The following is a 6000-nucleotide window of genomic DNA, read 5'->3' as shown; positions in this document are numbered from 1 at the left end:
AATAGCAGTTGTAACCACCCAATGGGTTTCTTTTGCCTGCTGCCCAGATAAAGCCAATTTATCAATATAAGGAAATTGCAATAGAGAAACAGTTTAATACATGTAAAACAGGCTAGAAGGGAGACTAGAGTTTTATTACTACTCAAACTAACCTCCCCGAAAATTTGGAGGCTAGGGTTTTTCAAAGATAGTTTGGCAAGCAGGGGGCTAGGGAATGGGTGCTGCTGATTGATTGAGAAAGCAATCATAGGGATAGGGAAAATGGCCTTCCTGAAGCTGAGTCCACTTCTGAGTAGTGGCCATAGGACCAGTTGAGTCAAGAGTCATGGATCCAGTGGGGCCATCCAGTCATCAGAAATGCAAAAGCCTGAAAAGACATCCAAAAATCCAATCTTAGATTCTACACTAATGACATTATTTACAAGAGTAATTGGAGAAGTTGCAAATCTTGTCACCTATAGAATAATGGCTGGTAATGGAATAATGTTTCAACTACAAATTAAGACCCTCTCGTCCTCCTAACCTGGTAGGCTTTCATTAGTTGTACAAAGGTGGTTTAATTTATTGAGAAGGGCTATTATAACTTAAACTAGAAACTAAATTTCTCCCAAAGTTAGCTTGGCCCATGCCCAGAAATAACCAAGGGCGGTTTGGAGGTTGGTTAGGTAAGATCTAACAAGATCTAGCAAGATGAAGTTGGTTAGGTCAGATCTCTTTCACTGTCATAATTTTCTCACTGTTACAATTTTTGCAAATGTGATTTTATAATGAGTTCAGTTGGACCATGTAATTTTGTACAATTTAATGGAAAAGATAATAGGGTGTTAATTTTATTTTTACTGTGTAGAAAGACCTTGAGAACAATTTAGTTAAATATGGTCCAGTTCTGATACATTTCAGGATTTTAAAAGAATCTTGGTGTGACAGAAGACACTGAGAGTCAGACCTGCCCATCCCACTGGTCTGATATGGGTTCTTAACAGTAGAAGGAAGGAATGGGTTAATGACCCCATGGAAGGGAGTCAAAATGTTCTGAGGATCCAAAAATCTTCTCAAAGCACCAGCCATACCCCTTGTTTGGCTCTAAATTTGTCTTCTAATTGCTTTACAGTATTAAAGGAAAGAGAAAAATTCCATCTTTTAGCTTAATTTCATGCTTCTTCCTTATTCTTATCCCTTCTGGCACACCCGGATTAAGAACAAAGCCATTTAATCTCACCGAAATGAGTACTGAGATACGGGGCCATGGTTAAAGACCAAACACATTTAATTGACTATGATTTTGGGGAGGGGTTTTTATTGTGTCAAGCCGAAAATTTTGCTTAAATTTGTCAGACAGATGTTCTTACAAAAGAAACTCATTATTGAGATAAATTAAGGAGGAAAGGGTGGGGCCCATTAACAGTTCTCTTCTAGGGTAACCGTAGACTAGAAAGAAAAGCTGCTGGGACTGAAGTCCTCAGAGAGTGGAATCTGAGATACACAGACATTCCCCCTACCACCCCACCCCCACCACCTTCTCTTTCAACAGCCACAGAAGTTTTTATTTCTGATGTCACCTTTATTTTTTTAAGTGCTCCAAGAGCAAGAGATTCAGCCACTGGCAGCTCTGGATTAATTTTCTAAAATTTTTTATTTGTCCTGCAACCCTATAAATATGTCTCTTCAATCTCCAGGTCTGAACATATCAGAAAAGATTCTTACTGGCTCAGCTTGGGTGGCATGCCCAACCTTTGAACCAATCATGGTACCCCAGTGAGTGCAGTTCCTTTATTGATTAAACCTGAGTGCAGAGTGGACTGCCCTGATTGACCATTTTCATCATCCCAATCTTGTTCTGAAGAGCAAGTCATGAACCACTTGTGAAATAGAACATACAATAAAACAATAGAACACAACACAATAATTTAGAAAGTAATGTCAGAATGCTTCCACCATAGCATATTGTTTTTGAAAACTTTTGTTTTAGCTCTTGGTGTGTACATGTTTCCCTAACTGTGACTTTGGGTCATGGAATAAAAGGTATTTCTTAAATGTTTGTTGTAGTTAAAAAAAAAAAAGTGAAAAAACTTTTAGCTCTACTGTATGGTTTGTGTACTTGAATTCAGTCAATGTTGATGTTTCCAGATTAGGAGTTTGTGATGTGTTACAGCAGTAAGACTGTTCCCTTGTTTGGTCTTTTGCAGAACAGACTGCATTAGAGCATGATTGCTCACTTAATCTCTCTGCTCCTCATTCACCCACTTTAGAGGGTAATCAGATGTACTTATGTCCCTTCTGGGCTTTAACACCAAGTATTATGTGTCCTTGCTCATTCTCCATTTCATTTGTCTTTAATCCCGCTACATTCCCTATTTTCCACAGTATAATTACAGTAGCAAATGTTTACTATGGCTTTCTGAATTTATAAATGAAAAATAGCCAACACTCACCAAAAATGTTCTGTTTTACCTATTAAAATCCCTTGTCATATAATACAATCTGCATGAACTAAGGATGATAGATTAATGCCATCATTTTGAAGCAGCTGCAATTACTACATTGAACATAAGCGAGTTACTGAAATGATATTTTTTGAAACTTGATCACAGCTCCTTTTCTGAAAGGGTGTGTGGCTCCGAGGAGAACTGTTGATTTCCAATAATTATTTCCCAGTTAATTGTGGGGCATTGCCCTGCAGTTGTTACTTAAATCTGATTTTATTTTCCTTCTACTAGTATAGGAGAATCTTTTTAATACCCTTTTTAAAGATTTGTCTAATCATCAAGAACATTATTAAATAACAGTGATTTTAAAAGTCCTCTAACAACAACTACCAGTATTCCACTAAGAAACAAAGATTATCCATCTAAACATATTAACAAATGCCTTTTAAGCATCTACTGAGTTTAAGATTTATTTTTCCTTTAGCAAACAGGTTTGCATTTTACTCAGCATTCAAACATCCTTACACTCGTAGATGGATCCTGGTTTATCACTGTTAACTTTTTAATTGGCTACCAGAGTTGATTGCTCATATTTAATGGAAGATTTGTGTATATTTACTTATAACTGAGAATGTGCTGCGCTTAGTAGCATGCCTTCTTCATTCACTTTTGGGATTTTTTTAATAATTGGAAACCATTTCGTTAGCTATAGATTTATCCTTTTCTTAAATGTCTAAGAAGAAGCCTGATATTTGAGGATGTTAGCTCATTGGTAACCTCATTTTTTTCCCCATTTGTCTTAATCCTCACTGCTTTCTAGGTTTAATTTAAGCAATTTCTATTTTTTCAGAAACTCTCACATTTCTTCAATATTTTCAAATATGTTAACATAGGTTTTTTTAAACTATGTCCTTGTAACCTTAAAACAATTCCTAAATATCTCTATCTAAATTAAGTTCCCAGGAGGTTTAATAATTGTTTTCAACAAATAGCTCTTATATTTATTTAATTCTATAGGTTTAGGGTAATAATTTTATGGACACAAGGATTGTGAAGAAAATAACTTTTGGCCGTGCGCAGTGGCTCACCCTTGTAATCCCAGCACTTTGGGAGGCTCAGGTGGGCGGATCACCTGAGGTCAGGAGTTTGAGATCAACCTAACCATCGTGGTGAAACCCCGTCTCTACTAAAAATACAAAAAACTAGCCGGGTATAGTGGCACGTGCATGTAATCCCAGCTACTCGGGAGGCTGAGGCAGGAGAATCACTGGAACCCAGGAGGTGGAGGTTGCAGTGAGATTGTACCACTGCACTCCAGCCTGGGTGACAGAGCAATACTCTGTCATACACACACACACACACACACACACACACACACACACACACACACACACACAGTATTAGGCTTTGGTTTGAGATATAACCCACATACTAAAATATTAGTATCTTTATACTTATAAATACGAGTATTTATAAGTATGAACATATTTATATCTCAGTGTGTCCATTATATCTCAAACCAAAGGCTAATTATAGGTTTGTATCTTAGTGTGTATGTTATAAACCTTATAAACATTATAAACTTTATTATAGTGTATTAAGCACTTCACATAAGTAAGGTATCACATATCTGTATGTACCTTTTATCTTTTGGTTTATTAACATAGCATGGCTACGGTCTTCTAGACATATAACCATCCTAGAATTCTCGGAAGGTAATTCTTTGGCAGAAGAAAACATGCGCCCTAGGAGTATGTTTAGATATGCCCATTCCTTGACTGATGTCCATACAGTCATGCTCTCCCAACAAGAGTTGTGCTGAAACCTGCAAGTTTACAAATCTTCCTTTGCTTCTAATCATTTAGTCTAATTCGACACTCTAACTAAAATTCAACCCCCAAAATATGATTCCCCATCTTCACATTATTTTTCTCAGGAATTACATAGGTTGTCACAATAATGTCCTAATTTGTTTGTTCATTTTCCCAAGAAGAGTGGCATTTTCCCTTCCAGGAGCCTGCTATAATCACTGCTCTGCCTACCTGAAGTAGGTGCTGAAACAGTTCCACTCAGAAACATCAAGTTCTGCTGTCAATACTACCGAGTGTTAAAGGAAACTGCTTCGGATACCCCAATAACCAGAACTGTTCTGAGTCCTGTTTACGAAAGCTGTAGTCTTATTGACGAAACAGCATTGTGTAAATCTATTGTAAACTAGCTCTTTCTCAGAAATTGAGTGGCTCTGAAAAGGGCCTTTGATTTCAGCTTTGGGGTTTTTGTTTTTGTTTTTGTTTCTTCTACACATTAGACATTCAAGTCACTTCGCTGGCTTTTACAACTTGCGTGGTTATTCATACTGGACTTTGTGGTAGTGGCTCCCAATCCTTTGGGACAGCAGCACAGCTTGGATGTTGGGCAAAACGTCACCCTAAGCCATTGTCACTCGGGCCAGCAGCTTGTCGAGCTCCTTGTCGTTGCGGATGGCCAGCTGCAGGTGGCGCGGGATGATGCGGGTCTTCTTCTTGTTCCGACGGCGTTGCCTGCCAACTCCAGGGTGTCGGAGGCCAGGTACTCCAGAACCGCCGGCAGGTACGCTAGCGTGCAGCCCCCGACCCTCTCGGCATCGTTGCCCTTGCTGAGCAGCCGGTTGACACCGCCCACGGGGAACTGCAGAACCTCTCTGAATGAATAGCGCGTACCCTTCCCCCGAGCTTCCCTAGTCTAAGCCATAGCCCAAAACTAAAAGTTATAACGGAAAAAGACATCCGTTAAAACGGGTACTCAGCGTATTTCTAGTCTGAGAGCAGATTGTGGATTATCTGATTGATTGGCTGATAGCCATCTATCCAATCGGAGAACCTTACTGCTATTGCCTTATTTACATACTCTACCTATTATCCAATCAGATGTTGGATGCAAATGACGTAGGTTGAGGGCCATGCCTGTAAATATCACCCTTCACTCCAGTCAAACATCAGTTAGTGATCTCCCCGTGAACTTGGAAGATAAACATGCTGGAGCTTGCTTCAAAGGGCACTACCATTTCCAAAAAGGGCTTTAAGAAAGCAGTCGCTAAAACTCGAAGGAGGACAAAAAGCAGAAGAGATGCCGCAAAGAGAGCTATTCTATTTACATCTAGAAGGTGCTGAAGCAGGTCCACGCGGACACTGGAATCTCTTCCAAGGCCATGAGTATCATGAATTCTTTTGTTAGTGATATTTTTGAGCGCATTGCCTGTGAGGCTTCCCGCCTGGCGCATTATGACAAGCGCTCGACCATCAGCTGGGCTAGGCTAGGCTGGGCTAGGCTAGGATGGGCTAGGCTAGGCTTCGCTAGGCTTCTTGTTCCGACGGCGTTGCCCGCCAACTCCAGGATGTCGGAGGCCAGGTACTCCAGAACCGCCGGCAGGTACGCTAGTGTGCAGCCCCCGACCCTCTCGGCATCGTTGCCCTTGCTGAGCAGCCGGTTGACACCGCCCATGGGGAACTGCAGAACCTCTCTGAATGAATAGCGCGTACCCTTCCCCCGAGCTTCCCTAGTCTAAGCCATAGCCCAAAACTAAAAGTTATAACGG

General features: G+C 40.3%; 1 protein-coding gene and 1 pseudogene across 2 annotated transcripts in view; one reads left to right on the top strand and one right to left on the bottom strand.

Moving 5' to 3' along the window:
* Positions 1-4452: 4452 nt before the first annotated feature.
* Positions 4453-5685, bottom strand: LOC117978240 (histone H2A type 4-like; annotated as a pseudogene).
* Positions 5138-6000, top strand: part of LOC117978267 (protein eyes shut homolog) — a 377736-nt gene continuing 376873 nt past the window's right edge. For both annotated transcript variants that reach the window (XM_063605329.1, XM_063605328.1), the window contains exon 1: positions 5138-5834. The gene's annotated coding sequence lies outside the window, so the exon portion shown is untranslated. The remainder of the gene's footprint in view (positions 5835-6000) is intronic.

This window comes from Pan paniscus, chromosome 5 (assembly GCF_029289425.2).
Source record: "Pan paniscus chromosome 5, NHGRI_mPanPan1-v2.0_pri, whole genome shotgun sequence".
Lineage (NCBI taxonomy): Eukaryota > Metazoa > Chordata > Mammalia > Primates > Hominidae > Pan > Pan paniscus.
Note: the sequence above shows the minus strand (reverse complement) of the source record. Positions and strands in the feature narration are given on the sequence as shown.